Below are 17,159 nucleotides of genomic sequence, written 5' to 3'. Positions count from 1 at the left end.
ACAAAAATGAGGTACAATAGGACTTCTGTAACATTTCTGTGCTACCTTAATCTAGATGAGATGATTCTGTGCTGACTTCATTTTGGTCACTTTGTGCTTTACCTAGGAGTAAAACTAGGGGTTATATTTCCCCACTGCTTGGAAACCCAGCTTATTAAACTGGATAATGCCATTGATCTATTTACAGTAGAAGGTTGATATAGAGTTGTAACAAACATTAATACTGATGCTCACTATACATTTAAAACTAAAAAGTGGCTTTGTAAAAATGACATGGGTTTCCAACTCTATTGTGTCTCAGTCAGGGCGGAGCGCCTTGTGAGGTGTCTTCACACTAGCTCAAGGTCACAGCGCAAGAACCTAGAGAGCCTCCTGAAGCACGGTAATAGTTTTGATTTAAATGGACTTGAACCGTACGAAGAATTGAGTACACTGTCACCAATGTTGCCACATGCAAAATCGGTGATGGACAAAAGGGAAGGGTGACAGCTCTCCTGTGTACAGTGCTATGGAATCCCTCCTAGCCAGAGACTCCAAATCCTTTTACCTGTAAAGGGTTAAAAAGCTCGGGTAACCTGGCTGACACCTGACCCCAAGGACCAATAAGGGGACAAGATACTTTCAAATCTTGGGGGGGGAAAGGCTTTTGTGTGTGTCCTTTGTTTAAGGGGTTGTTCGCTCGGGTAACCTGGCTGACACCTGACCCCAAGGACCAATAAGGGGACAAGATACTTTCAAATCTTGGGGGGGGGAAAGGCTTTTGTGTGTGTCCTTTGTTTAAGGGGTTGTTCGCTCTTGGGACTGAGAGGGACCAGACATCAATCTAGGTTCTCCCCATCTTTCTAAACAAGTCTCTCTTATTTTCAAAATTGTAAGTAAAAGCCAGGCAAGGCGTCTTAGATTTACTTTGTTTTCTCAACTTGTAAATGTACCTTTTACTAGAGTGTTTATCTTTGTTTGCTATACTTTGAACCTAAGACAGAGGGGGGTCCTTTGAGCTCTTTAAGTTTAATTACCCTGTAAAGTTATTTTCCATACTGATTTTACAGAGATAATTTTTACCTTTTAATTTAATTAAAAGCCTTCTTTTTAAGAACCTGATTGATTTCTCCTTGTCTTAAGATCCAAGGAGGTTTGGATCTGTTTTCACCAGGAGTTGGTGAAAGGAAGGAGGGGGGAAGGGTCAATTTCTCCTTGTTTTAAGATCCAAGGGGGTTTGGATCTGTTTTCACCAGGAGTTGGTGAAAGGAAGGAGGGGGGAAGGGTCAATTTCTCCTTGTTTTAAGATCCAAGGGGGTTTGGATCTGTATTCACCAGGAGTTGGTGAAAGGAAGGAGGGGGGAAGGGTCAATTTCTCCTTGTTTAAGATCCAAGGAGTTTGGATCTGTATTCACCAGGGAATTGGTGAAAAGTTTCTAAAAGCTTCCCAGGGTAGGGAATGGTGGCAGCGGACCAGAACTAAGCTGGTAGTTAAGCTTAGAAGTCCTCATGCAGGCCCCTACATTTGTACCCTAAAGTTCAAAGTGGGGATACAGCCTTGACATGGTGGCACAGCGGTGGAGATCGTTTTAAACCCAAAAGCCAGTAAGAGATTTTTTTTTCCTTCTAGCTGCTTGGAAAGCAGAGCTGAAGGTAGATGCATATCTTATCTCTCCTTGCCTGAAGGCAGAGGTGTTAAGTTTTTTTAACAAGGTCCTTTGTTAAGAGAAGTGTTCAAATAAGCAAACAAACTTTGACTGGTAAAGGCAATTTACAAGCTGAATTGTTTTTTTTTTCTTTTTACATCCTCGGGAGTAGCTTGTTAGAAAGTCTCTGTTAACTCAGCAGCAGCCAGAGCTAAGTACATCCCAGTTCCAGTCAACTGCAGAGGGGTGTGACCCAGCACAAGAAAACAGGAAAATGACTACCAAAGAAGTAGCTAACAAAATAGAACTGGCCAAACTAGAAGCAGAAGAAAATGAAAGAAAACATCAGAGACTGCTTCAAATTAAAAAACTTGAAACAGAGGCCCATGAAAGAGAAGAAAAAGCCAAAGAGGAGGCCCACAAGAGAGAGATGGAGCTGGAAAAAGCCAAAGAGGAGGCCCATAAAAGAGAAGAGAAAGCCAAAGAGGAGGCCCACAAGAGAGAGATGGAGCTGGAAAAAGCCAAAGAGGAGGCGAGAGAAAAAGAAAGGAAGCATGAACTGGAAGCAGCAAGTGCTAGGCAGGATGCATCAGACCATCCTAGCAACTCCTCTCCAGGTACCACTTCCCATCCCAGGAAATTCCCCACCTACAAGGCAGGCGATGATACTGAGGCCTTCTTAGAAAATTTTGAAAGGGCCTGCCTTGGATACAGCATCACTCCAACCCAGTACATGGTAGAGCTGAGGCCACAGCTCAGTGGACCCTTAGCAGAGGTGGCGGCTGAAATGCCTAAGGAACACATGAACAGTTATGAACTTTTTAAAAACAAGGCCAGAATCAGAATGGGGCTAACACCTGAGCATGCCCGTCGGCGGTTCAGAGCCCTAAGGTGGAAACCCGATGTGTCATTTACCCGACATGCCTACCACATTGGGAAAAATTGGGATGCCTGGATATCAGGAGCAAATGTTAAATCTCTGGAAGATCTGCTTTCCCTAGTAAAAATGGAGCAGTTTTTAGAGGGTGTTCCTGAGGAAATAGAAAGGTACATCCTAGATGGGAAGCCCAAAACTGTAACCGAGGCGGGGGAGATTGGAGCCAAATGGGTGGAGGTGACAGAAAAGAAAAAAGCTAGTAGCAGTTGGAGCGAATATCAGAAGGGGCAAGCCGAAACAAAACCTTATCACCGGGGACAACCCAAGACCCCACCCACATCCCAAGGGAAACCCCAGACGCCTTCTTACCCCACCACACCAGTCTCCAGCAACCAACATCGCCCCGGTGATACCTTAGCAGGGCGATGTTTTAAATGTAATGAACTGGGGCATATAAAGGCTCACTGCCCCAAGAACCCCAACCGATTACAGTTCATTACACCCCAATCACACCAAAGAACCCCAGACCCAGATGCCTCTCTCATACCCTCAGAGCGAAGGGAAACCTTGAGAGTGGGCGGAAAGAAAGTTATCGCTTGGAGGGACACTGGGGCACAAGTGTCAACTATTCACCAATCCCTAGTGGACCCCAAACTCATCAACCCTGAGGCTACAGTGACAATTCAACCCTTCGTGTCACAGTCTGTAATCTTGCCTACAGCCCAGTTGCATGTCCAGTACAAGGGCTGGTCAGGAATGTGGACTTTTGCAGTCTATGACAATTATCCCATTCCCATGCTGCTGGGGGAAGACTTGGCCAACCATGTGAAGCTAGCCAAGAGGGTGGGAATAGTCACCCGCAGCCAGGCTAAGCAAGCTTTCACCCCCATCCCTGTTCCTGAGCCGTCCACCAGGGCCCCGTCTGTGTTACCGGAGACCCAAAAACAGGTGGTGGAACCGGATCCCCTGCCAACGACTGCAACAGCCGTAGTGGATCCAATCCCAGAGACCCAGCCAAAGCCAGTCCCAGAACCGGAACTGGCAACGCAACCAGCACCAGAACCATTGCCAGCCCTGAGTCCAGCGCTTGCAACCCCGTCTACAACTCCAATGCCAGAGGGCACCAGCGAGCCTAAACTGGCGGAAGCAGCAGATAACCCTACCCAAGAGGCTCAGCCAGAGCCTGAAATACCACATAGTGCACCAGCGGACAGCGGTTCACAGTCAATGGAAAAAGCCCCAGCACCTGCATCGCTTCCAGAGGGACCAAGCCCCAGTCCACAGTCCAAGGAGGAACTGATGTCTCCAGCATCAAGGGAACAGTTCCAGGCCGAGCAGGAAGCAGATGACAGCCTTCAAAAAGCTTGGGCGGCGGCACGGAGCACCCCACCGCCTCTCAGCTCTTCTAACCGATCCCGGTTTGTTGTAGAAAAAGGACTTTTATACAAGGAGACTCTTTCTGGTGGGCACCAGGAAGACTGGCATCCTCAAAGACAGCTGGTAGTTCCCACTAAGTATCGGGTAAAACTCTTGAGCTTAGCCCATGATCATCCCAGTGGCCATTCTGGGGTGAACAGAACCAAAGACCGGTTGGGGAAGTCCTTCCACTGGGAGGGAATGGGCAAGGACGTTGCTAATTATGTCCGGTCTTGTGAGGTGTGCCAACGAGTGGGAAAGCCCCAAGACCAGGTTAAAGCCCCTCTCCAGCCACTACCCATAATTGAGGTCCCATTTCAGCGAGTAGCTGTGGATATTCTGGGTCCTTTCCCAAAGAAGACACCCAGAGGAAAGCAGTACGTACTGACTTTCATGGATTTTGCTACCCGATGGCCGGAAGCTGTACCCTTAAGCAACACCAGGGCTAACAGTGTGTGCCAGGCATTAGCAGACATTTTTGCCAGGGTAGGGTGGCCCTCCGACATACTTACAGATTCAGGAACTAATTTCCTGGCAGGGAACATGAAAAACCTGTGGGAAGCTCATGGGGTGAATCACTTGGTTGCCACCCCTTACCACCATCAAACCAATGGTCTGGTGGAGAGGTTTAATGGAACTTTGGGGGCCATGATACGTAAATTCGTAAATGAACACTCCAATGATTGGGACCTAGTGTTGCAGCAGTTGCTTTTTGCCTACAGGGCTGTACCACATCCCAGTTTAGGGTTTTCACCATTTGAACTTGTGTATGGCCGCGAGGTTAAGGGGCCATTACAGTTGGTGAAGCAGCAATGGGAGGGGTTTACGCCTTCTCCAGGAACTAACATTCTAGACTTTGTAAGCAACCTACAAAGCACCCTCCGACACTCTTTAGCCCTTGCTAAAGAAAACCTAAAGGATGCTCAGGAAGAGCAAAAGGCCTGGTATGATAAACATTCCAGAGAACGGTCCTTCAAAGTAGGAGACCAAGTCATGGTCTTAAAGGCGCTCCAGGCCCATAAAATGGAAGTGTCGTGGGAAGGCCCATTCACGGTCCAGGAGAGCCTAGGAGCTGTTAACTATCTCATAGCCTCCCCCACCTCCAACATAAAGCCTAAGGTATACCATGTTAATTCTCTTAAGCCCTTTTATTCCAGAGAATTAAACGTTTGCCAGTTTACAGCCCAGGAAACAGATGACGCGGAGTGGCCTGAAGGTGTCTACTACGAAGGAAAAAGGAATGGTGGCATGGAAGAGGTGAACCTCTCCACGACCCTGGGACGTCTGCAGCGACAGCAGATCAAGGAGCTGTGCACAAGCTTTGCACCGATTTTCTCAGCCACTCCAGGACGGACCGAACGGGCATACCACTCCATTGACACAGGTAATGCTCACCCAATTAGAACCCCACCCTACCGGGAGTCACCTCATGCCCAAACTGCTATACAAAGGGAGATCCAGGACATGCTACAGATGGGTATAATCCGCCCCTCTACCAGTGCATGGGCATCTCCAGTGGTTCTAGTTCCCAAACCAGATGGGGAAATACGCTTTTGCGTGGACTACCGTAAGCTAAATGCTGTAACTCGTCCTGACAACTATCCAATGCCACGCACAGATGAGCTATTGGAGAAATTGGGACACGCCCAATTCATCTCAACTTTAGATTTAACCAAAGGGTACTGGCAAGTACCACTAGATGAACCCGCTAAGGAAAGGTCCGCCTTCGTCACCCAGGCAGGGGTGTATGAATTCAATGTACTCCCTTTCGGGTTGCGAAATGCACCCGCCACCTTCCAAAGGCTTGTAGATGGTCTCTTAGCGGGATTGGGAGAATCTGCAGTTGCCTACCTCGATGATGTGGCCATTTTTTCTGATTCATGGACAGAACACCTGGAGCACCTGGAAAAAGTCTTCGAGCGCATCCGGCAGGCAGGACTAACTGTTAAGGCTAAAAAGTGTCAAATAGGCCAAAACAGAGTGACGTACCTGGGGCACCAGGTGGGTCAAGGAACTATAAATCCCCTACAGGCCAAAGTGGATGCTATCCAAAAGTGGCCGGTTCCAAAGTCAAAGAAACAGGTCCAATCCTTCTTAGGCTTGGCCGGATATTATAGGCGATTTGTACCACACTACAGCCAAATCGCCGCCCCGCTGACAGACCTAACCAGAAAGAAACAGCCAAATGCAGTTCAGTGGACTGATAAGTGTCAAAAGGCCTTTAACCAGCTTAAGGCAACACTCATGTTTGACCCTGTGCTAAGGGCCCCAGACTTTGACAAACCGTTCCTAGTAACCACAGATGCTTCCGAGCGAGGCGTGGGAGCAGTTTTAATGCAGGAAGGACCGGATCAAGAATTCCATCCTGTCGTGTTTCTCAGCAAGAAACTGTCTGAGAGGGAAAGCCACTGGTCAATCAGCGAAAAGGAATGCTATGCCATTGTGTACGCGCTGGAAAAGCTACGCCCATATGTTTGGAGACTGCGTTTCCAACTACAAACAGACCATGCTGTGCTACAGTGGCTTCATACCGCCAAGGGAAATAACAAAAAACGTCTTCGGTGGAGTTTAGCTCTCCAAGATTTTGATTTTAAAATACAACACATTTCGGGAGCTTCTAACAAAGTGGCTGATGCACTCTCCCGGGAAAGTTTCCCAGAGTTAACTGGTTAACAATTGTTTTTGGAATAAAACATATTGTTAGTTTTTATATAATCAGTAGTATGTCTAAAGGTACCTGTGTTTTATTAACTCTGTTTTCTCCTAGAGCTCCAGGAAGAAATCACAGCCAGTGTGGAACCGGACGTCCAACACTATCTGTGATTTGGGGGGCGTGTCATAACTATAAAGGGAAGGGTAACAGCTCTCCTGTGTACAGTACTAAAATCCCTCCTGGCCAGAGACTCCAAAATCCTTTTACCTGTAAAGGGTTAAGAAGCTCGGGTAACCTGGCTGACACCTGACCCAAAGGACCAATAAGGGGACAAGATACTTTCAAATCTTGGGGGGGGAAAGGCTTTTGTGTGTGCTCTTTGTTTTAAGGGGTTGTTCGCTCTTGGGACTGAGAGGGACCAGACATCAATCTAGGTTCTCCCCATCTTTCTAAACAAGTCTCTCTTATTTTCAAAATTGTAAGTAAAAGCCAGGCAAGGCGTCTTAGATTTACTTTGTTTTCTCAACTTGTAAATGTACCTTTTACTAGAGTGTTTATCTTTGTTTGCTATACTTTGAACCTAAGACAGAGGGGGGTCCTTTGAGCTCTTTAAGTTTAATTACCCTGTAAAGTTATTTTCCATACTGATTTTACAGAGATAATTTTTACCTTTTAATTTAATTAAAAGCCTTCTTTTTAAGAACCTGATTGATTTCTCCTTGTTTTAAGATCCAAGGGGGTTTGGATCTGTTTTCACCAGGAGTTGGTGAAAGGAAGGAGGGGGGAAGGGTCAATTTCTCCTTGTTTTAAGATCCAAGGGGGTTTGGATCTGTTTTCACCAGGAGTTGGTGAAAGGAAGGAGGGGGGAAGGGTCAATTTCTCCTTGTTTTAAGATCCAAGGGGGTTTGGATCTGTATTCACCAGGAGTTGGTGAAAGGAAGGAGGGGGGAAGGGCCAATTTCTCCTTGTTTAAGATCCAAGGAGTTTGGATCTGTATTCACCAGGGAATTGGTGAAAAGTTTCTAAAAGCTTCCCAAGGTAGGGAATGGTGGCAGCGGACCAGAACTAAGCTGGTAGTTAAGCTTAGAAGTCCTCATGCAGGCCCCTACATTTGTACCCTAAAGTTCAAAGTGGGGATACAGCCTTGACAGACACTGTACAGTTTATTCATACCAGCAAACTTGTTGACATATATCCTAATGTGTACATTGCCACTCGTATTCTACTGACAATTCCTGTAACAGTAGCATCAGGAGAACGGAGTTTCTCAAAACTAAAGCTCATTAAAAACTATCTCCGTTCTACAATGAGTCAGGAATGCTTGACTGGTCTTGCTATTCCTGCAATCGAACAAGACATCACTTTGTCTTTGTCATACAATGACATTATTACTGATTTTGCAGCCAAAAAAGCCAGAAAGATTGCTTTTAATTAAAAACAAATCCTTGTTTCAATACCTCTTCATATAAATTTCCAATAAAATGTTGACAAATTAAAAAAATTATATTATTTGCATCATTCTGTCAAATCAGAATTTTTTCTGTAGCGCTACTTCTTTAGTGCTAGTCCATCAGCATTACAGTGTGCTTAATTAAGTTAAACTGGGTTTAATAACGTGCATGTGGCAAGTTTTCCAATACTGTAAGCTTATGTTTGTGTTGTTAAGAGCAAGTCAGGCACAGGGGCACCAGTTTAATAATCCCCCCTAGGGCACCATAAATCCTAAGGATGGCCCTGGCCGCAGGGCACTCCCTGCCCAGAGACCAACACCCCCTCCCCCCAGAGCCCAGTCGCGGGGCAGCCCCCGGCACAGACACCAGCACCCCCAGAGCCTTTACTCCCCCCAGCTTCTTTACTGTCCCACCGGGGGACATGGTGTGGTGCAGCCCTGTCCTTCCTCAGCCTTTGCCAGAGCTGGCTGCGTCTCCAAGGCCCTCTCCGTCCCTGGGAGAATGAGGATCAAAGTGCTCCACTCTGCAGTGTCCAGCGGCCCCTAGTGGCAGTTAGAAATTCTGCAGTGGCAACAGGGAATTCTGCAAAATTTTGCATTGTGTGGCAGCGCAGAATTCCCCCAAGGAGTAAGAGGCTGTGCGTGAGCAGGAGCAGCAGGTGTGGAGGTGACCTGGGAGTTGGCTGTGGAAGGAATGCTAGCTGGGTACAGAGTTATTGGGAGGCTATGGATGCAAATCACATGCAGATCAGCAAGCCACTTAGTGAGAGAGTGGGGGGCTTCTCTCAAAGAGTATTAAACTGGTTTGCTCCATTTTCCCTCTTAACAACAGGGGATACGTGAATTAGAGATTCTCACCCAATAGCAGTATTGCCAACCTCAAGAGATCAAGAATCATAGAAGATCAGGGTTGGAGGAGACCTCAGGAGGTCATCTAGTCCAACCCCCTGCTCAAAGCAGGACCATGACTCACATCCTCTAAAATCATGTGATTGGCCACACAATCAGTGACATTTAAAAAAAAAAAATAATCAAACTCTGTTTTTCAATCTGTCTTTTGCCTTTCAAACTCTCCTCTGCTTGTGTGTGTGTGTGAGAGAGAGAGAGAGAGATAATGTCCGGTTGACAAGTCAACCTTTAATGAACACGTGCCTCTCTCTGGCTGCTTGAATGGAAGCTGCAAGTAGACAGACATACTTCAGGAGAATTCAAAAGGAGAAGATGCAGAAGATGTTGTATTTAGGCTAGTCCTCAGTACCAAGAGATTCATTTCAATATAATAGTCGTGCTTCTGGTAATGGTATCTCCTTATGAGGATGGAGCCCCTCAAAAGTATCCATTCCAAAATGGAGAGCTACCGTAGAGGGAAGGCATCCATGCTGGTTGGAAAAAGGGGAGGATGTATGGGAAGTTCTTGTACACAGGTATAACCCTAAGTACTCAGTGGAGAGCTCTGTCGTGTGACAAAGTTACAATATGATAGAAAAACCTAATTCACACACATTTAGAAATAGACTGAACAAGGCCTATAACATGGAGCCGGCAAATGAGCAATGAACAGCTGAGAAACACAAAGCATTCTCTCTGTGCAGCACGTTTTCCAACGATTTTTGAATAATGAGGTGAGCTGTAAAGATCTTGACACGTAAGAAGATCTTTACAACAACAAGCCCCTTTCAGAGCTTTCCTTAGCTCAGTGCAGTAGTTACAGTCATAATCCCTGAATATGATTTTTTTTTAAAAATAATCAATTCAGTCACATTCAAAGCATTTCGACCGTCTTCTGTTGTTGTATAATTTTGATAACTACATACATATGTACACGATCCAGTAATTACAATGAATAATTTGGTTTTTAATTAATAATTGTCCAAATAACTAAAAATAAATCATTTTTTATTTTAAATAGTCTTCTCTTTCGCAGCCTCCCCATCCCCCCATCAGTTCAGGCCCCCCATCAGTCCCCAACCCCTCAATCCAGCCCCCGGAGCCTCACCTCTGCTCCTCCTAGGTTTCCTCACCCCCCTTTCCCAGGCCTGGGGGTTGTAGTGGGGTCCCCTCTCATCTCCCCTTTCCCAGGCTGGGGGGTTAGGGATGGCTCCCTCTGTCCCTTTCCAGGCCAGGTGCTGGAGGGGAAAAGAGCAGAGGTCCTGCCCTGTCCATGTTTTTCACAGGATGGGAGGAGGGAACGGAGCCAGTGCTGGCTCAGCCAGCTTCCAGCAGGACCAAACTTCGCAAGGGGGCTGTAGCTTCTTGCGTCAATGCCAGACAGGCTCCAGACCCCACTGAAATCCGGTCACCCACTATAAAATCAGAAGCTGCACTTTGCTGCATGACTGCTGTGGGGGGTCCCAGGGCTGCTGGGTCGTTCCCCCTCACTAGGCATCGCTGGTCTGTTACCCACCTCACTCCTGGTTCCCTTCTGCCCTTTGTCTCTCATAGGAGAAGATAGAGTACGTCTTCCTGATCATCTTTACCATTGAAGCCACACTCAAGATCATCGCCTATGGGTTTCTACTTCACACGGATGCCTACCTCCGAAACGGCTGGAACGTGCTGGACTTCGCCATTGTCTCTTTGGGGTAAAGGAGAGCTGGTTTGGTGGGGTGGGCAGAAGGTTTCTTAGAAAATGTCCTGTTTGTTCTTGGGGCGGGTTGTGAGACCACGGTAGGGAGAGCGTGACCAGGCCCGACACCTGGAGTTGGAGCCAAAGCCCACTGAAGCCGGTGGGAGCGTTTCTAGTGACTCCCCTTGGAGGAGGCTCACTTGCCTTTTCCCACACGGCGCCCCTCTGCCTGAGACGACTCCCCTGAGCTCGCCCGCACGCCCTCTCCACTTTTAAGTCCTCCTTCGAGACCTACAGGTTCTGCACACGGGCTGGCTTGAAATCAGAGCTGGGAGAATAACCGATCTTTCGATTCACTGGCCATGCCGAAAAACAGAAAAAAAGCCGCACTGAACCTGTCTGAGATGAGGTTATGGTTTAGCTGTGCTGGCAGGGGCTCTGGTGTGAACTTCCCTGGTCCGGCCTGTACAGGGTGAAATTGACTTTCCTTGCTTGGATTTTTTTTTTTTACTGTCTCCTTCCCCCCTTTCCCTCCCCCTCCACGTTCCTTCTCTCGCCCCCCTCTTCCCCTTTCCCCTCTCTTCCCTGTCCCACTCCCTTCCTCACCCGCTCTGGCAGGCTGGTCACGGTGGTTGTGGAGCAGATCAACGTGATGCAGGGCATACTGCCGTCGGGGAAGGGCGGCTTTAACATGAAAGCCCTGCGAGCCTTCCGCGTGCTGAGACCCCTGCGCCTGGTGTCAGGAGTGCCAAGTGGGTGAAAGCTGCCCGGACGGCAGGCGGCTCGCTGGCGGGAGGCTAGGGTCACAGCAGCTGCAGTAGGCTTCCCCTTCGCACGGGTCTGTGGCCAGCCCCCAGCTGGGCCTCAGCGGAATTCCAACCGATCAGCAAAGTCTAGATCAGGGGTGGCCAACCTGAGTCTGAGAAGGAGCCAGTATTGACCAATGTACATTGCCAAAGAGCCACAGTAATACGTCAGCAGCCCCCAATCAGCTCCCTCCCCCCCCCCGCTCCCAGAGCCTCCCACCCTCTTGACAGCCCCGCCGATCAGCATCTCCCCCTACCTCCCCGCACCTCCCGATCAGCTGTTTCGTGGCGTGCAGGAGGCTCTGGGGGCAGGGCCGGCTCCAGGGTTTTGGCCGCCCCAAGCAGCCAAACAAACAAACAAAAAAGCCGCGATCGCGATCTGTGGCAGCAATTTGGCGGGAGGTCCTTCGCTCCGAGCCGGAGTGAGGGACCATCCGCCGAATTGCCGCCGAATAGCTGGACGTGCCGGCCCTCTCCGGAGTGGCCGCCCCAAGCACCTGCTTGACAAGCTGGTGCCTGGAGCCGGCCCTGTCTGGGTGGGAGGGGGAAGAGCGAGGGCACGGCAGGCTCAGGGGAGGGGGCAGGAAGGGGTGAAGTGGGGGCAGGGCCTATGGCAGAGCCAGGGGTTGAGCAGTGAGCACCCCCCGGCACACTGGAATGTTGGCGCCTGTAGCTCCAGCCCCGGAGTCGGTGCCTATACAAGGAGCCGCATGTTAACTTCTGAAGAGCCGCATGTGGCTCCGGAGCCACAGGTTGGCCACCCCTGATCTAGATAGTCCCAGTGCTAGTGCCCCTCGCGGAGACATAACCTACCAAGACCCAGCATGCGCCAATCCCACCATAGCCTGTTGTGAAAGGAGCTGGTGGGGGTCACCCCAGTGTCTAGGAGCCAGATGCCCCCATCCTGAGACCATCTCCCAAGGAGATGGACTGCGGGGACTCAGCCTTCCCCAATCCCTCTGGGGCAGTGTGAGGGGGCCTGGAGCTGCTGCTGCCTGTAATGGGATTGAGAGATTTCAGTCACCAGGGCTTTCCTTCTCACACACACCCCTCCTGGGACATGTAGGGACACATGCTGGGGAGGAAGGATGGCCTAGTGGTTGACACCCGTGAGAGCTGGGCCCAGGTCCCTCCCTCTCTTCCCTGCCATGTGCTGCAGTGGCGAAGCGGTTCAATGTGTCTGTGAGACGCCGTGCTGCCAGTTAGGAGGGGAGGGGGTGTGACATGTTACCCTTCTCTCTCTCTCTCTCGGCTGCAGGCCTGCAGGTGGTCCTGAACTCCATCATCAAGGCCATGGTGCCCCTGCTCCACATCGCCCTGCTGGTCCTCTTCATGATCATCATAGGGCAGGAGCTGTTCAAGGGAAAGTTGCACAAGACCTGCTACTACATCGGGACAGGTCTGGAACGTGGGCGACCCTCCCACCACCGGGGGGCCATGCCATAACCCTCCCAGCCACACCATATAGCCATATAACCATATGACGTGGCTGGGAGGTGTATGCCATATCTGGGGGCGTTATATGACTACATGGCATGGCTGGGAGGTGTATGGCATGGTTGGGGGCATTATAAGGCTATATGGCATGACTGAGATGTGTATGGCATATCTGGGGGCGTTATATGGCTGTATGGCATGGCTGGGAAGTGTATGGCATGGTTGGGAACATTATAAGGCTATATGGCATGATGGAGAGGTATATGGCATATCTGGGGGTGTTATATGGCTGTATGGCATGGCTGGGAGATGTATGGCATATCTGGGGGTGTTATATGGCTGTATGGCATGGCTGGGGGCATTATATGGCTATATGGCATGGCTGGGAGGTGTATGGCATGGCTGGGGGCATTATATGGCTATATGGCATGGCTGGGAGGGTTATGGCATGGCTGGGGGCGTTAAATGGCTATATGGCATGGCTGGGAGGGTTATGGCATGGCTGGGGGCATTATATGGCTATATGGCATGGCTGGGAGGGTTATGGCATGGCTGGGGGCGTTATATGGCTATATGGTGTGGCTAGGAGGTATATTTCACTGCACCAGAGCCCTCCTCTGGGTGGGGCCTGGGGCTAAGGCACAAGCAGCAGCAGGAGTGTAGTTGTCCTTCTCCTCTGCTCAGCCTGACTTCTGTGCTTCGGTTTCACCCTCAGATATCATTGCCAAAGGGGAAATGGAGAAGCCATCCCCGTGCACCAGCACCGGCCACGGGTATCACTGCACCCTCAACGGCACTGAGTGCAGGAGCGGGTGGCCGGGGCCCAACAACGGAACGGTATCACCCATTTTGATAATTTTGGCTTCGCCATGCTGACCGTGTACCAGTGCATCACCATGGAGGGATGGACGGAAGTCTTCTACTGGGTAGGTGCAGGCCTGAGCCCGCTGGCTGCGAGGGAGGAGACGCCGGCACGCTCTTTGAGCAAGAACATGGTACTAAGCGGGTTGGGCTGGCCAGGCTTCCCAAAGGGTGGGAATCTTTCCGGGGCAGCGAGCCCCGCAGACTCTGCAGCTACTGGATGATGCATCCACTGAGCAATGAGCTCCCAGGGAGAAGGTGGCACCCGCCAGTGCAGCAGAGTGTTTGAACCCTGCCTAGCCAAGAGAGTCCCTGTCCAAGTACCACTGAGACTCTCAAACGAACCCCACCCTTGCCTTAAAAGACAGGAGCCTGGTGGGAGCGAGTCCTCGGACGGCTCCTCAGCTCTGGAGCTCAGGTATAAGCGACCATAAACTTGCCCTCCAAGCCACGAAGAATGGTAGGGGAGGAAGGATGGTGTGACGGCTCAGGGACAGGCTGGGAATTGCAGAGCTGAGTTCCAGTCCCGCCTCTGCCTCTGGAAAGCGCTTGGTGTGTTACCCTTCTGGGCATCCTTTGTTCCCAGGAGTGTGGGCTGAGGGCAGCTTGAGACACAGGTTGCTGGGCCAGTGTCTGATATTGTATCTGGTGGCTTTTAATAATAACACCACCTAGCTCTTATACAGTGCTTTTCACCATTAGATCTTAAAGCATTTCACTGTCGTTAACCCCCCCTGCCCCCCCCTCCCCCGGGAGGCAGGCAGGACAGTGCTATTATCCCCATTGCACAGATGGGGAGCTGAGGCCCAGAGGCTAAGTGACTTGCTCAAGGTCACACGAGGAATCTGTGGCAGAGTAGGGAGTTGGGTCTTCAAAGCCTTAAACTAGTGCCCTAACCACTGGGTTCCTGGGAGGAAGGCTGGTCAATGAGTATGGACAAGTCTGAAACCTGGGAGACCCAGGTTCTATTCCCTACTCTGCCACAGACTCCCATTGTGACCGTGGGCAAGTCTCTTAGTCGTTCTGTGTTTCAGTTCCCCATGCGTAAAGACTGTGAGGTGCTCAGCTACTCCAGTAATGGGCTTACCTGCGCCAGGTGGATTTGGTTCTCTCCCTGGATCTTCATCTGCCTCTGTCCTGCTCAGGTGAACGACACCATCGGGAACGAGTGGCCCTGGATCTATTTCGTCAGCCTCATTCTGCTGGGCTCTTTCTTCGTTCTCAACCTGGTGCTGGGCGTGCTCAGCGGGTAAGGCGTGTGGGCTGCATGGTGCCGCTCTCCTTTCTCTCTGTCCCAGCAGGGGTCTGCCCCGAGGGAGGGGCCGGGCCCTTATTGAATTTGGGGATATGAACAGAAAGTCTGAAGGGGGTTTTTAACCTTTTTCTTCCCTTTTCTTCTTCCCTTCTTCCTTGGTACCTTGGCTACCAAGGCTATCAAGCCTTGTCTTCCCTTTTCTCTTGGAGAGCTCTTTGGATGACTCAGGAATGTGGAGCAGGGGCGCTCTCAGCCCTTAATTGAAGGGACAGGATGGTGGAATTCTTAACACAGAGAGCTTTTCTCCCCAGCCTTAACAAAACCAGACAATGAACACATTGTAATTATTCAGTTGTATTGTGGTAGCACCTAGCAGCCCCCATCCTGGCCCAGGACCCCATGGTGCTAGGTGCTGTGCAAACACAGAACAAAAAGACAGTCCCTGCCCCAACAGCAGTTTTAAATAGTCCCTGTAAAATTCCCTTCCCTTCTCAGTTAACCAGGTGTCACTTCCTTGGTCCCTGCAGTGTCACAATCTTACTAGTCCTCGAGTCTTCCAGCGTAGCCAAGACATGAATTAAAGCAAACGGGTAAAATACCACTGAAAACAAACCCACCCGTCCTTTCCAGGCCTGCTTTATCCCTCAGAAGGGAGCAAAAAAAGGCCAAGCCCGATGTTTTTCCCCCTTGACAGATGGGAAAGTGGGCACAGCTGGCAATCTCTCTGCACCCTCCAGCTGTGTGAGCTTCCCCTTTAGCTCTGACACTCTGTTATGATTTCCTCAAGGCTTTCCAGTATCGGATACTCCTGTGTGCCTCAAAGCAGCAGTGGGGACAGCCATTAGTGCTCCTAATGTTAACCTGCCCTCTTTACAATCTAGCTGTAGTAGTTGGTTCTGTGGTGTCCTGTGGCAAGGAGTTCCACAGGATGATAAAAAAATGAGGAATAAGGAAGCATTTCCTGTTATTAGGTGTGTATTCCTCCCCCTCCCCCCCGCAATTTTGTATTATATAACAAAGGTAAAAGGCAGGACTGATCCATTCTCAGTCTTCAGTTGAGTTAAAGGAGTAATTCCACCAGCTGGCAGCAGTAGTAGGCTCTTATCCTCTCTGGGGACTAGCCACTAGAATAGGACGTGGCACACACTTGATGAGTGTGTCCCATGAGCTAGGTCTGGATTGAAGCTGCCCGCAGAGCCCCCTCTCCATTGGCCTCATGCCAACCATCTGGGTTTGTTCCAGGGAGTTCACCAAGGAGCATGAGAAGGCCAAGTCACAGGGCACGTTCCAGAAGCTGCGGGAGAAGCAGCAGCTGGAGGAGGATCTGAAGGGCTACATGGACTGGATCACCCATGCCGAAGTCATGGACAGCCACCGGGCCAGGGGAGAAGGTACCATCCTCACCTGGGCAAAGCCAGGCAGGACACGCCCAGGCCTGGCTTCCCTCTCGCTTCTGGAGAATGGTTAAATCCTCCACCAGGGAGGGGGGGGGTGTCTGTGGGATGAGCGGGGTGGGAGGCTGGGGGAAGGTGTGCACTTGCTCCTAGTTTACTCATTGAGGGAGGCTGCCCCTCCCTTGACATTATCCAGGTTCAAGGATTAGAAGCTGCTTCAGACCCGCCAGAGATGAAGAGTTTTTGGAGAGGAAAGACAGTCTTATGGCATAGGACAGGCCAAGGTCTTGGGAAGCCTGTAGGCTGTTCCTGGCTCTGCCACTGACTTACTGGGTGACCTCAGGCAAGTCACTTCACCAATCCGTGCCTCCGTTTCCCCATGTGTAGTGGGATGTACTAACACTTGCCCATTTTGGGCTGAAATTAGTCACATATGCTAAGGGCTTTTGAGAACCTGAAGTGGAAGTTGCTATAGAAGAGAGTTATTGGCCCCCTTCCCCATTACCTCCCTGGGATGCTGTTATGTGCTTGGATATAATCCCTTGGCTCTTTGTTTACTCTGTGGGGCATTTTACACAGCTGTGGAGCTATATGTAATGATCACAATTCTGAACGCCATCGCTGGTCCCCTGCTCTCTATTGCCACCGGTTATACTCCCGTGGTGTCTAGTATCGCTCCATTTCTTCGCACATTACGATGCCAAAAAAACCCTCCTTCCCAAACTTGTTCTCTTGAGCGCGGACGTGTCTCTTGAGGAGGTTTGTGTCTCTTAGGGAGTTATTAGATGGGAACCCTTCCTTTGCAGATGTGCTTCTCAG

The 17,159-nt window shown here is 50.1% G+C and overlaps 1 pseudogene; it reads left to right on the top strand.

The window, feature by feature from the left end:
* Window positions 1-17,159, top strand: part of LOC135884608 (voltage-dependent L-type calcium channel subunit alpha-1S-like) — a 46,672-nt pseudogene that overhangs the window by 12,815 nt on the left and 16,698 nt on the right.

The sequence above is a fragment of the Emys orbicularis genome, chromosome 10, assembly GCF_028017835.1.
Source record: "Emys orbicularis isolate rEmyOrb1 chromosome 10, rEmyOrb1.hap1, whole genome shotgun sequence".
Taxonomy (NCBI): Eukaryota; Metazoa; Chordata; order Testudines; family Emydidae; genus Emys; species Emys orbicularis.
The sequence above is the reverse complement of the archived record's forward strand: the minus strand, read 5'-3'. Positions and strand labels throughout refer to the sequence as shown.